The 14,693-nt window shown below is 40.6% G+C and overlaps 1 protein-coding gene across 1 annotated transcript in view; it reads right to left on the bottom strand.

Moving 5' to 3' along the window:
* Window positions 1-14,693, bottom strand: part of MID1 (midline 1) — a 152,716-nt gene that overhangs the window by 90,356 nt on the left and 47,667 nt on the right. The window lies entirely within an intron of this gene.

The raw sequence follows: 14,693 nt of genomic DNA, 5'->3' as shown, positions 1-14,693 counted from the left end.
TGTAAAAGATTGTTTTAAAAATGTTCACCTCTTACTCTTTTTGTGCCTGCTTCATGCACGAACTCGGGTATATTTCACTGACTAATTCAGTTCAGTTCAGTCGCTCAGTCGTGTCCGACTCTTTGCAACCCCATGAATCGCAGCACGCCAGGCCTCCCTGTCCATCACCATCTCCCGGAGTTCACTCAGACTCATGTCCATCGAGTCCGTGATGCCATCCAGCCATCTCATCCTCGGTCGTCCCCTTCTCCTCCTGCCCCCAATCCCTCCCAGTATCAGAGTCTTTTCCAATGAGTCAACTCTTCGCATCAGGTGGCCAAAGTACTGGAGCTTCAGCTTCAGCATCATTCCCTCCAAAGAAATCCCAGGGCTGATCTCCTTCAGAATGGACTGGTTGGATCTCCTTGCAGTCCAAGGGACTCTCAAGAGTCTTCTCCAACACCACAGTTCAAAAGCATCAATTCTTCGGCGCTCAGCCTTCTTCACACTCCAACTCTCACATCCATACATGACCACAGGAAAAACCATAGCCTTGACTAGATGGACCTTAGTCGGCAAAGTAATGTCTTTGCTTTTGAATAAGCTATCTAGGTTGGTCATAACTTTTCTTCCAAGGAGTAAGCATCTTTTAATTTCATGACTGCAGTTACCATCTGTGGTGATTTTGGAGCCCAAAAAAATAAAGTCTAGTCACAGGTTATTTCCTGGTTGTGCAACAGGAAGAGAAGAGGTAATTGGATTTCTAATTCCTTATCTGAATCAGAAATGGCAGTAACAGAAGGAATACACTCCCATATCAAATCAACCACTGTTGGATTTTTAGAATTTACCATCTTATGGGCAGGCTGATGTCAATCCCCTGGATAAAGGTCTGAACTATCCAGCTATTGCTGACATTATGGTCATTTATAGGCATTTAGAAGAAGTGCTCATGATACATGTTTATTCACTCACAGTACGTTTCACTGTACATGCTTCTATTCTATGCCTATCAGCCTATCAATGCCAAATCAAACTTCCTTGAATGTTACATTTTTCATATCACTATCTGCCTTATGGACTTCCCAGGTGGCATTAGTGGTAAAGATCCTGCTTGACAATGCAGGAGACTTAAGAGATGTGGGTTTGATCTCAAGGTGAGGAAGATCCCCTGCAGGAGGGCATGAGAAGCTACTCCAGTATTCGAGCCTGGAGAATTCCATGGACAGAGGAGTCTGGAGGGCTACAGTCCATAGGGTTGCAAAGAGTCAGACACAACTGAAGTGACCTAGCACATATGCTCCTTAAGAATCTAGAATTATGCCCTATTCCTTTAGAACATCCATATTTTTTACAATTTATTTTATTGAAGTATAATTGATTTATAATGTGTTAATTTCTGCTGTATAGCAGATTCAGTTATATACATATATATATATATATATATATATATATATATACACACACACACATTCTTTTTCATATTCTTTTCCATTATGGTTTATCACAGGATATTATATATAGTTCCTTGTGCTATGCAGTAGGACCATGTTGTTTATCCATCCTGTATATAATAGTTCGCATTTGCTAATCCCAAACTTCATGGCAAATAGACGGGGAAACAATACAAACAGTAACAGACTTTATTTTCTTGGGCTCCAAAGTATCTGCAGATGGTGACTGCAGTCATGAAATTAAAAGACACTTGCTCCTTGGAAGAAAAGCTATGAGAAACCTAGACAGCATGTTAAAAAGCAGAGACTTGACTTTGCCAACAAAGGTCCATCTAATCAAAGCTATGGGTTTTCCAGTAGTCATGTATTGATGTGAGAGTTGGACTATAAAGAAAGCTGAGTGCCAAAGAATTGATGCTTTTGAACTGTGGTGTTGGAGAAGACTCTTGAGAGCCCCTTCGACAGCAAGGAGATCAAACCAGTCAATCTTAAAGGAAATCAGTCCTGAATATTCACTGGAAGGACTGATACTGAAAAGAAGCTCCAATACTTTGGCCACCTGAGGTGAAAATTTGATTCATTGGAAAAGACCCTGATGCTGGGAAATATTGAAGGCAGGAGGAGAAGGGGACAACAGAGGATGAGGTGGTTGGATAGCATCACCAACTTGATGGACATGAGTTTGAGCAAGCTCCAGGAGTTGGTGATGGACAGGGAAGCCTGGCATGCTGCAGTCCATGGGATCACAAAGAGTTGGACATGACTGAGTGACCGAACTGAACTGAATTCCAAACTCCCAATCCATCCCCCAACCCCAACCTTGGCAACCACAAATCTGTAGAACATCAAATTTAAAATTCCCCACAATGACTATTAACTTTATTTTCAACCACAGTAACCCTCTGTTTTGGGTAAGATTCCTTAAGAGTTCTCCATGGCTTCTGATTCTTTATGCCCTTTATTTGTACCATTTTGCCCATCAACATGCATATTAATGAAGCTTCCATCATATGCCAGATCATAAGAGAGAAAACTTAAAAGATCTACTCCCTATGTGCAAAGAAACGAGTACAGCACTGGGACAGAGATGCTGTAAACAAGAGAAGGGGGGGAGTCGGGCTGCCTCAGAAGGTTTCCAAGATGACGCTTTTTTCTCGGAGGCTGGGAGGATGGTGAACATGAGTGGGAGTTTCTTGGGAAGAGAGAATGCAGGTGGAGGCGAGCACACAGAAGTTCCCATGGGTGGGGAACAGCACAATCTCATACAATAAGCTCAGGGAGGCATGAGAGGGCAAAGGATTAGGGCAAGTGTGTTTTTAACATATAACCAATTCCATAGACATGGTGAAGGTATAGAAAGGCAATCTGACGGTAGATCTAAGTTTTGTAATGCCGTCCGAGTAAAAGGATCTGGAAAGACTGTGAGGGATATTTTGAAAATCAACAATTTCATAAAGGTGATAACAGTTCATTATACTGGGAAATTTATTTCTGAGGATGTTTACTCTTTCTGCTTTCCTACATTTGAGATTTAGAAAGGTATAGTCAGGAAAAGAATCACTTTTATTGAATGCTCAAAATGTATAATCTCAAAGCAGAAATCTCTCTGGTCATTCTTAAACAAGTTATGCCTATGCATCTGGTGTTTATCCTATTGTCTAACTTTTTTCTATTTCACTGGCCACATTTTTCATTTCCAGTAGGTTCTTTATAACATCTCCCTTTTCTTGTGGAATTACTTTCTGTTCCTGTTCCTGGATGCAACCGTCTCCTCTACAACTTCCAGAGAAGTGAATATACTTATACTTAAGCTCTTCTGAGAAAAGGCAATTTCCTATTTTCCTGTATTTGCGTAACATTTCAAGAGAAATGGGTTTCATCTTAGGTCTTGTCATTTTTGTCTGACAGCTCATCTGCCGTGAACTTCGTCCCCTGCACAGGCAGCTGAGGTACCTCCTCAGTCATTAGGGCTTGAGGCTGCTTTCCCAGAGAAGGCATTCCCACAAGACACCCATGTGCCACAGAGGCGCAAGTCCTGGTTTGACTCAGTGCCTCTGCTTCCTTCCATGAGAATCCTGTCTGGCTCCAATTCTAGAGAAGGTGGGAGGTGCCATTTGAGCCTGGTGTGTACACGGGGAGTCCTGCACTCCAGGTGCATGGGGCATCTAAGCCTTCTGCCTCGTATGGGACACACTCCACCAGGTTTACCCTTAGGTCCCCACTGGCCCCTCACCACCCCCCTCTCATTTCTGCATGTCCTTTCATTTCTGGTCCTTGGAGTTTTCCCACACATGTTTAAGCTTGGTTATTGTTCTTTAAAATGCATTAAAAATATTTTGCCTGTAATTCTCATGTGTTCAGAGTTCAGGGGGAGGTTTTGGGCATTATTTCATCTGGATGGGAAGACCAACAGGAAATCTTCCATGTCAGCTTTGAGACACTCAAAGCATCTCAAGTATACATATTTTAAGGGAGAAGAAGAACTGTTTCTCCCCTGAAGGATGGGATACCACAAAAAGTCAGAGAATGCACCAGACAGAGTGATTTATGTGCAACTTAATGATCTCATATTTGTATCAAAGAAAAACTTGCTTTCAAAGCTCTTTGCCGCCACCACCACAAAAGCCAACTGTTTTTCTACTGTTTGAATTAAAACAAACTGCAACTACTTTATGGTCTGAGACTAGAGAATCATTTCGAGGCCTTCCATTATTCAGTGTCTTTCACGTGGATATGACGACTTTATGGTACATCTGTCAACTTATTTTTGTACATTCATCTTAGGGAATCCTTTTGCTTTTCTTTTTGGCTGACCCTTCAGAGCAGGAAATTTCTCAGGAAATGCATCATGAAGCTGTTTAAAGTTCAATTGTCATAGGTAAGACTTTGAAAGCTAGTCAGCAAGAGCTCCAAGTAAATGAAATCTAACACATTTAGACTTTACAAACATCTGCTTGCTTTCCCCTCCCTTTATTAAGGATCCATCATGTATAAAATCTGTTTTTAATCAACTAATACGCAGACTAAAGCCTGTGGTTTAAACCCATTGACCTAGCTAGATCCTTTGGGGTTATTCAAATTTGAATAGTACAAGTGTTACTGAAGCCCGCAAAGAATTACTAAGTCACTTAGAAATATAATAAAGGGAAATGAAGCTGAGAGAGAGACTTGATTCCAAGAGGTACCACAGGGACTGACAACACTTTTCAAGAGAGTTCAGGGAATGGGAAGGGAACTGAATCCAGTCCTCAGTGAACCATGTATCCATAACTTCCATTACAGGGACTGATATGGAGTTTTCTCGAATTTAACTGTATCACTAACATCCTGTGCGGCAGTCAGCAGGGCCTATAACCTCTTGATTTTGACTGTGCTTTGTGCAAAAGAGAGATAATGCTTTTTGGCACCAGAGTCTTGCGACTGAAGTGGATATAAGTATCTACTTCCCTATGGCTATCTAAGGAATTCTACAGAATAACCCTCTCAAAAGTTTTAGTTTCCTGTTCTCACCTCAAAAACGTCAATATATTTCCATTTCCTTAGGGAGCTGAACCATATAGAAGTCCAAGTCAGGCATGAATGACCACACAGGTAGAGCAAGAACCTGGGGCTACGACCCCAGCTCAATTCTCCTGGACACATGATGCTAGGGCTTAGTTTTCTCATCCATAATGTGTAGAAACAATAAATATACCCATTTGTTCTACTGGGGCTTCCCAGGTGGCTCAGAGGTAAGAATCCACCTGCCAATGCAGGAGACACAGATTTGATCCTTGGGTCAGAAAGATCCCCTGCAGGAGGAAATGACAACCTACTCCAGTAGTCTTGCCTGGGAAATCCCACAGACAGAGGAGCCTGGTGTACTGCAGTCCATGCGGGTCACAAAGAGTCGGACACGACTTAGTGACCGAACAACAACAACATGCTATTGTTAAGTTCAGAGGAGATGTTGAGCACACACACCAGGAACCATAATAAAAAGGTTTGTTGAAATCATGAATTACAGGATGAAAGATTGTTTGGGTCAGAACCAGATATTACAGGAGCGTAACCTCTTGTCTCAAGCACTCACCCTTCTCAAGCCTGCTGATGGCTTTTTGCTCAAAGTACCTGTTCCTTTTGGCTCCAGGGCTTTTTCTGGCCCCAGGCAGGCAGGGCAGGCTGGGGTGCTGGGGAGAAGGCAGGTTGATGCCCCAAGGAGCAGTCCTCAACCAGCAAGTACTGGTAGCTGGTAAACAGCCCAACTTCCTCACCTCCAGGTGGGACCACTCTGAGCTGGGTTTCAGAAAATCTCAGAGTGCCCTGCTGGGAGGAGCCCAGTGTCCACAGCAACTGCCTGCTCATGACCATGCCCTCTTTATGTCCTGCCATCCCTCTCCCTTCCAGATGCTTCCTGGATCACCCCAGTTTGAATTCTGGGATGCTGCTACATCAGTTCATGGCTCCATTACTGGACAGCATAGCATCAAAGTCAGCCAAGTTTTCCTGGACCAGGGAGTAAATAGTTTAGGCTTTGTTGGCCATATGGTCTCTGTTGCAGCTACTCAATTCTGCTGCTGTTTTAGTAAGAAAGTAGCCACATGTAAACAGGTGGTATTGTGTGCCAATAAAATTTTAGAAGCATTCTGAATGGATGCTTTACAACTCCATTAGATCACATGATATCTGGGAAAGCAAATACTACATTATTGAATAAACACAGTTTTACATGAGTAGACAGTTTAGGAATTATCACTGATACATCATTTCACGTTTTGTCTAAAACCAAAGTCAGGTTGTACCTAGCCTTAACTCATCACCTCTTTTCCAGGTGTTTTTTCATAGTCCTCCTCTTCCTCTATGAAGGGAAAGGAAGAGTCTTTGCTGAGAAAGATGAGGCTTTTGTAAGTGTGCGACTCTTTGTTGTAATTCAACACACACCCTCCCACCATGTCATCACCCCACCAAAGAGGAATATAAATCATCAAGATGGTCCATCTCAAAGTAGACATGCAACAAGTCAGATTTCGTTTTCTTCATGTGGAACAAACGACTGGGTGCAAGTCAAGTTTGTGGAAGACACCATGGCCAAACATGCGCTGCTCTGAGAAGGATGCTCCCCTGCATACTTTGCATGGAAAGGACTGACTTTTCCAGCAATTTTTGTTTTAATGTATACATTTCTAATGTATTTGCATGGAGCCAGACTCAACCTCCTTCATGTTACATAGTTTTCAGTAAGGTTTATTTGAGTTGATCACTGAACAATTCGTGGCAGCATAGCTGATTTTGCAACCCATCTCAATATGAGCCTTTAGGCATGGATATGGACACCGGCTGAGAACAGTAAACCCAACTTAACAGATGAGCTTTGTGCTCCTACATATACTGAGACCCAATCATATAACAAAGTAAGCAGACAAAAATACCCCTCATTTTAGTCTTTGGAGACCTGTACCTAAGAGTCAGATTGCAAGGAATGAGGGACTTGTCATTGAGCAGTAATATGAAAATGTATGCCTGAAACAGGAGATTTCAGTAACTCCTTTTGGGTTTGTTCAGACCTTAAAGAATGTTTGCTCTTATTCCGAAGTCAATGCTTCAGAATGCCTTTAAAGTAGTGTTAAGTCTGGATACCTTTCAAGGCAAACACAGATCTGGCTTGTTCCATTCTATAATTTTCAGAGCGACACTCAGGAACTCTGTTCATAGCCTTGACACCCAACACCAGCCCTCCAGCACCATCAGGATATGAACACGTCGAGTGCCACCATCCGTATATTTTCTTCTAACAAACTTTAATCACAACCCTTAATATAAAAACACACCCGTATTAACACATGCCACCTGCACAAAAACGTAAATTCTTAACATGTAACTAAACTCTTAAGATGTTTTAATTACGTTGCAGGAATTTGAGGCTATCTTCAGGTTGAGCTCATGACAGACCGCAAATCTGGGTGATTTATGCTGGTTTGAGTTTTTAATGCCTTTTTTCACTGGTTATGATGGTTAACATTTCCAAATGCCCTGGCAAGACAGGTCGCCCAGGGAACTTCAAAAACATAGTAAAACCCAATCTGCATACAAATTTAAGTCTAGTGTTCCATGGACGACAATTTAAGCCATTTTGATATGTGATACTGTATTTACCTTGTCAGGTTTTATTTGATATTTCTATATTAACACCACAGAATCTGCACCATATATTTATAAATTCCACAGTCAGTTCAGTGTTTATTATTGTAATCTGGTAGTCAATAATACACAGAAAATAATTTTTAAATACCATTTACAGCCTAGAAGAGCTTTCAAATGTTAATGGATATAAATAAATCTCAGTATAATTATACTCATTTAGCCGTAATGTTAGCAGATTCAATGGCAACTACTTATTTGCAGGTATTAGAGATGTGAGTGGTCTTTCCTGTTCACTCCTCATCCCCAGGCCCTATTTCTGTCTGTAGTAAGAAAGATGAGCAATGGACCAGTAACACATTTGTCAATTTTGAGAATCAATATTCTCAAAGAATATTCTCAAATATTCTTTATTCTCAAAGGATATTCTCAAAGAAGCTGAATGACTAGGAAACTTTGAAAGTCTCTAAGTTAAAAATAATGATATCCTACAAACTAGTGGTTACCAGGGGGGAGAGGGGAAAGGGGAGGGGCAACATAGGGGTGAGGGGTGAAAGGGTTACTAAGGGGCTCTATGAAATCATGTGTGTGAAAGTTTTGAATACTGTAAAACACTATAGAATCTCAATAATCTTTCATTCAATAAGAAAGGGAAACCTCAATTATTAAAAGAAAAAGTGATTGCCTAAGAGAAATGTTTTAGAGAACCTAACTAGGACTTCTGTCAATGGAGAATACAGGAAGAATCTTGTAAGATGACAGCCTGGGGGTCAGAGCCATGAAGGTCCAATATGGCGGTCATCCTGCTGCCTCCTCTGCTCACTGCTTCCAGTCAGGTTCTCAAATCCTCCCCAACTCAGCACTCTGGGCTACCACAGCAGATCCACGTGGTTAACTCCAGAGAGGTGGCCAATTTGTTGCTCAAGAATTAGATGGTGAAAAGATTATAAGAATACTTGAACACAGACTAATTTTTGCTTGAGTGAAAGCTTTCAAGTTGGGGACATATTTAATCTCCTAAACCAGGGGCTGGGAAGCTACAACCCAAGGGCAAATCTTGCCTGCTATTTGTTTTTGTATGGCTTCCTAGGTAAGAATGGTTTTTACATGATTTTTTTAACCAGAAAAAGGATAAAATTTTGTGACACATGAGATATATATGACATTCAAATTTCTATATCCATAAAATTTTCTAGGAACACAGATAATCCCATTCATTGATGGTTTGTCTCTGCTTTTATGCTACAATGACAAAAGGTGAGTACTGGTCCTTTACAGACAATTGCTGTCTCCTTGAAAAACAAGTTAAAAAATTAATCCACAGCTTTTTAAAATTAATTAATAGAGTATTTTCTCTATTGCCTCAAATCATTTAAAAATTTAACTGTAACTCAATCTGCTTAACATGAAAGTGTAAGAGTATAGCTAAACCTTCAATCATTCAGGTATTCAAAATTCTAAAGGAGATCTTTTTGTTGGCTACCAAAATAAATTTTAATTTGCAAAAGGAAAAAAAATAGCTTTAAATTACCAGTGAAATACAATGTCTGGATAAATTCCTCTGCAACTTCTGTTCAGAGAAGCAGAAGATTCAGACCCAGAAAAAGAAAGAAAGGATCTTAAGTTCTATCAAGGCTGCTATAGGAAGAACATGGTAAAGAGTGAGCAAAGAAGGCACTGGCCATATATTGGGAGAAAACTCTAATATGAAAAGATCCATGCACCTCAATGTTCATTGCAAGAGTATTTGCAAGAGTCAAGACATGAAAGCAACCTAAATGTCCATCCATAGAGCCACAGGATTAAGAAGATGTGGTGTACTCTCTCTCTCTCTCTCTCTCTCTCTCTCTCTCTCACACACACACACACACACACACACGGAATACTACTCAGCCACAAAAAAGAATGAAATGACATTTACAGCAACATGGATGGATCTAGAGACTATCATACTAAGTAAGTCAGACAGAGAAAGACAAATATTATATGATATCACTTATAGGTAGAATCTAAAATACGATACAAATTAAGTTAGTTACAAAACAGAAACAGGCTCACAGACATGGTAAACAAACTTATGGTTACCAAAGGGGAAAGTGGGGGGTGGTGAGGGATAAACTAGGAGTTTGGGATTGACAGATGCAAACTACTGTCTATAAAATAGATAAACAAAGAAGACCTACTGTAGAACACAGGGAACTATAATCAGTATCATGTAATAACCCATGAGTCTGATCAAGCTCCAGGAGTGGGTGATGGACAGGGAAGTCTGGCATGCTGCAGTCTACGGGGTCACAAAGAGTCAGACACAACTGAGTGACTGAACTTAACTCAATAATCCAAAATGGAAAAGAATATGAAAAAGAATATTTATATAGCAACAATGAAACTAACACAGCATTATAAACTGACTATACTTCAATTTTTTAAAAAAGGCACAGCACAAAGATTAGTTAGTTCTTTCCATTCTGCAGTTCTTTCCACTGGGCTTCCCTGGTAGCTCAGCTGGTAAAGAATCCACCTGCAATGCAGCAGACCCCAGTTTGATTTCTGGATCAGGAATATCTGCTGGAGAAGGGATAGGCTACCCACTCCAGTATTCTTGGGCTTCCCTTGTGGCTCAGCTGGTAGAGAATCTGCCTCCATAGCGGGAGACCTGGGTTCAAAACCTGGGTTGGAAAGATTGCCTGGAGAAGGAAATGGCTAACCACTCCAGCTTTCTGGTCTAGAGAATTTCATGGACTATATAGTCCATGGGATCACAAAGAGTTGGAAGGGACTGAGTACCTTTCACTGTCCATTCTGCAAAGAAGTGTAAAGCACTGGGTTTTTGCAAACAAGAGTAAAGTACTGGGTTGTGAGTACATCTCCAAAGTGGAAGTACTCATTGACTGTTGTTTCCATCAGTTTTCTTTTTCTCAGTATCTTTTCTCTTAATCATAAAATACACCTCAAAGGAGAGCTTAGAGCACTGGATAATTAATGTCTATAAAACTGATATTGATGGATGTCAAACATTATATATGTCACTTCAAGCTTTACTTCCTTCATCACTCAGAGACTGAATAATTTTGATCTTATCCCCTTTCTTCCATCTTAAGTAGATGATGACATTGCCAGATACTCATTAACAAACATGTTCTGGCCTTTCTACTTAAATAGGGTTTTAACTGATACCATCAAACATTTTTTTACCAGACCTGAATGTCCCAAGGTGGATGCTTAGCCTTCTTCAATGAACGGAAATACTTTTTTTTTTTTTTTACATTTTTCTTTTTTAACATACTGTGGGAGGACCAAATCTTTTTCTAAGCCAGTGCCTTACACTCCAAAGATATTTCATGTTGCCTGAACCAAATATATTGAATGTATTTCAAGTTAAAAGAGTTGAGTCTTTGATCTAATAATTTTGCACAAGTAACTATGATTTGCATTGTTTCTATAGCAACTTCTATCTCCTCAAATTTTTAGGTTTTAGAGGAATATGCCTTTTCTGGATCACCTGCTACAAACAAATTAACATTCAATACATGATTCAGGTTTGCTCTTGATTTTGTGGCATTCCCAGGAAGGGTTCATTTTGTTTACAAAATTCATATCCCATCTACATAGTGCAAGAAGTATTAAAAGTAAGGGAGGTTACACTCTTTGATTTAAAAAAATAAGACTAAAATTCCATTCAACCCAAAGTGGGTCTGGTCTGTTAAGAATTTATAGAATCAATGTTATGTAAGGGAATTCCCCATGTGGGACAGACTAGAGAAGCAAGACAGAGAAGGCACTGGCACCCCACTCCAGTACTCTTGCCTGGAAAATCCCATGGATGGAGGAGCCTGGTAGGCTGCAGTCCACGGGGTCGCTAAGAGTCGGACACAACTTTCACTTTTCACTTTCATGCATTGGAGAAGGAAATGGCAACCCACTCCAGTGTTCTTGCCTGGAGAATCCCAGGGACAGGGGAGCCTGGTGGGCTGCCGTCTATGGGGTTGCAGAGTCGGACACGACTGAAGCGACTGAGCAGCAGCAGCAGCAGAGAAGCAAGAAAGACTATGAAAGCATGCGATCATTTCTTAGCCCCAAGTAACCTTCAAAGACAGAACCCTCCTTGGGTTTCAGACCTAAAGACTCTCAAATTCCTTAAATTCATTGCATCATTCATCCCTGACTTCACCTTTTACTCAGCCAGCCATTTCCTCTGCTTTTAGTAGCATAAGGCTGTCTTTGTCCAATCGAAGTGATTTGATTGAAGCCAAATTAAAGCAACATGAAAGTTATGGAAGGAAGCGAGATGACAACAATCTACTGGGTGAGTGGTTCCCACCATGGTCTGCATTATGCAAATCAACTAGGGGACTGTACAAATGCAAGGCTTGGTCTCCACCCCCTTTCCAAACAAAGAGCATGAATTACTTCGACTGGAGTGAGGTTCAGGGATTGCAATCTTTCAAACTCCTCAGGAGATCCTAGTGTGCAACCAAGTGTGAAAACTGTTGTTCAAAATCAGGTTGCCAAATTGCTGGATTGACACAATGTACAAAAATTAATCATGTAGTCAGTTTACTAGTGTGACACTTCAAGATTTGTTCAGAATGAAAGGAATATTTTTGCAATGCAACATATATATATAAGTATGGGAATAAAACTAGATATAACTATACCCAAACTGTAAATTTAGGTGAATGTATTATAGGAAATCCCAGGAACTATTGAAATAGTGCTCTGCAGGGGGCACTGATTATCACTGGTCATAAAGTGAGAAGGCTGTTTTGACTTGAAAATACAGCAGAATACTTTCTTGAATCATTCGAGTATTCCCAATGTCAAAGAATAATCCCTGATGGTCATCTCAGTTTATCATTTGCAACAGTGTTAGTATAAAAATTTGCTTTGTTGATTTCAACAGTTGTTCTTTCCACAGAAATATAAGAAAAGTAGCTTAGATGTTTATGATTCAACAAGATTTTTTATATGGTGCATTAAAGATTTAGGAAAAAGATTTAAGGACTCTGCTGACAAAAGAATAGATTCATTTGCCTACCCAGCGTTTTTTTTTTAAGATCAACTCATGTAACACAATTGTCTTGAAGACCAGAAATTCCTCTGTGGTTTGAAAGGTAAAATGCAATATTTGCAATGATGGAAACCACAGTTGTTGTTTAGTTGCTCAGTTGTGTCTCACTCTTTTGTGACTTTGTAGACTGTAGCCCGCCAGGCTCCTCTGTCCATGGGATTTCCTAGGCAAGAATACTGAGTGGGGTTGCCATTTCCTTCTCCAGGGGAGCTTCCCAACCCAGGGATTGAAATCAAGTCTCCTGTGTTGAAAGATGGATTTTTACCACTGAGTCACCAGGGAATCCTGGAAACCACAATGATAACTTTTAATTCCTTCATCTTTGCTTTGCTTTAGTTGACAGCTTTTCTTTAATTGATGGCCACTGGTCTCCTAGTAAAAAAAAAAAAAAGCCTGGAGAGTGAATTATTTAATTTGCAGTGCTTTACAACAAATTATTAAGCCATTTTCCCAGAGTTGGTTTATATATACATGACTAAAGACAATTCAAGGGTCACTGTATTTTGAAAATGGACTAACTTTAATTTCCCTGGCATATACTTTAATTTATATATGTGTGCGTATGTATATGTGTATTGTTCTTGCTACAAGGGGGCTTCCCTGGTGGCTCTGACAGTAAAAATTCTGCTTTTAATGCAGGAGACCTGGGTTCCATCTCTGAATCAGGAAGTTCTCCTGGAGAAGGAAATGGCAACCCACTCCAGTATCCTTGCCTGGAGAGTCCCATGGACAGAGGAGCCTGGTGGGCTACAGTCCATGGGGTCACAAAGAGTCAGACATGACTGAGCACTTTCACTTTTTTTTCCTTGCTAAAAGAGAAGACAATAAATGTCACATAAAAATATTTCTGAAGTCAGTTGCTTTTAACCCAGGGAGGAAAAAAAAAAGGTCCAATATTCAGAGAACTGGAGGAGACTTGCCAGTTATAACAATCATGAATAACAAAATCTCATCTTATAGATGAGACTTCAAGATGACTCTAGTCTGTAGAGTCTAGAAAGGAGACCAGGAATTCATGGATCAACAGCCTCCCCAGGGAGCTGATTGGAAAGACAAATTCTTGGATGTGCTGAGCCCAGCAACCTGTGATTTAATAAACCCTTCAGGGGATTTGGTGACTGCTCAAATATGAGAACCACTTACACAAATGTTGTAACATCCTTGCGGGGGGCGGGGAGGGGGGCCGTGTTGCTTAAAATTTTTAAAGCCAAGAAAAGCTAAGAGTAAGTTATCCTCATGCTGCACTTTCCATCTTCCCTTTCTCATGGCTACCTTTGGATCCTGTTGCTCAGTCTCTGTCATCAGGCCCTGTCCTTGGGCTTTCCCTGGCTCCTTCAGTCTCCACAGGGGAACAGGAAGCATAATGGAAGAGGGTGCTAGCCGAGGCAGAGGGACAAAGGAGGGCTGGAGAATTTGGGAAGTAGGGGAAGAGAACCCAATGTCATGAAGAGGGAAGGTCTGGGAATGGATGGGCATCTCACCCATCCATGCTTTTTACCCCTTTACCCTTGGCCATTCTGAACTGCTTTCTCTAATAAAAACATACCCAGAACTCATATGTTCAGAATGTGCCAGAAAAATAGTATTGGTGACGTTGCCCTAGTGTATTCTCAATTACTTATAAATGTTGTTAACTTTTTTTAAGTGGTGTTGAAAGGGGGAAGAGGGCAGTCAGCCAGCAGAATACCCAAACTCATCTGTTTATGATGAAAATATTGAATAAAATTCCCCCCACCCCCACTGGCTGGAGTAAGCGAATCTCTTGAAGATGTGGCTTGACACAAAATATATAAAGCTGAAAGCCAACATGTTAAACTTTGCTCTCAAGATTTTTCTCTTTTATATTTTATTTCATGTTAATCTTGCTCACAGGATTTTTTACTGTGACTTCTGCATTTGATTTTCAAGTGTCTGTGGCTTGGTCATAGGACATTAGAGATTGCTAAATAATTATGTGGTGGTAGTAAATCATATGGAGCTCATGCTCAGTCATGTCCAACACTTTGCAACCCATAGACTATAGCCCACTAGGTTCCTCTGTCCATGGGACTTCCTAGGCAAGAACACTAGAG

This window comes from Capricornis sumatraensis, chromosome X (genome assembly GCF_032405125.1).
Source record: "Capricornis sumatraensis isolate serow.1 chromosome X, serow.2, whole genome shotgun sequence".
NCBI lineage: Eukaryota > Metazoa > Chordata > Mammalia > Artiodactyla > Bovidae > Capricornis > Capricornis sumatraensis.
Note: the sequence above shows the minus strand (reverse complement) of the source record. Positions and strands in the feature narration are given on the sequence as shown.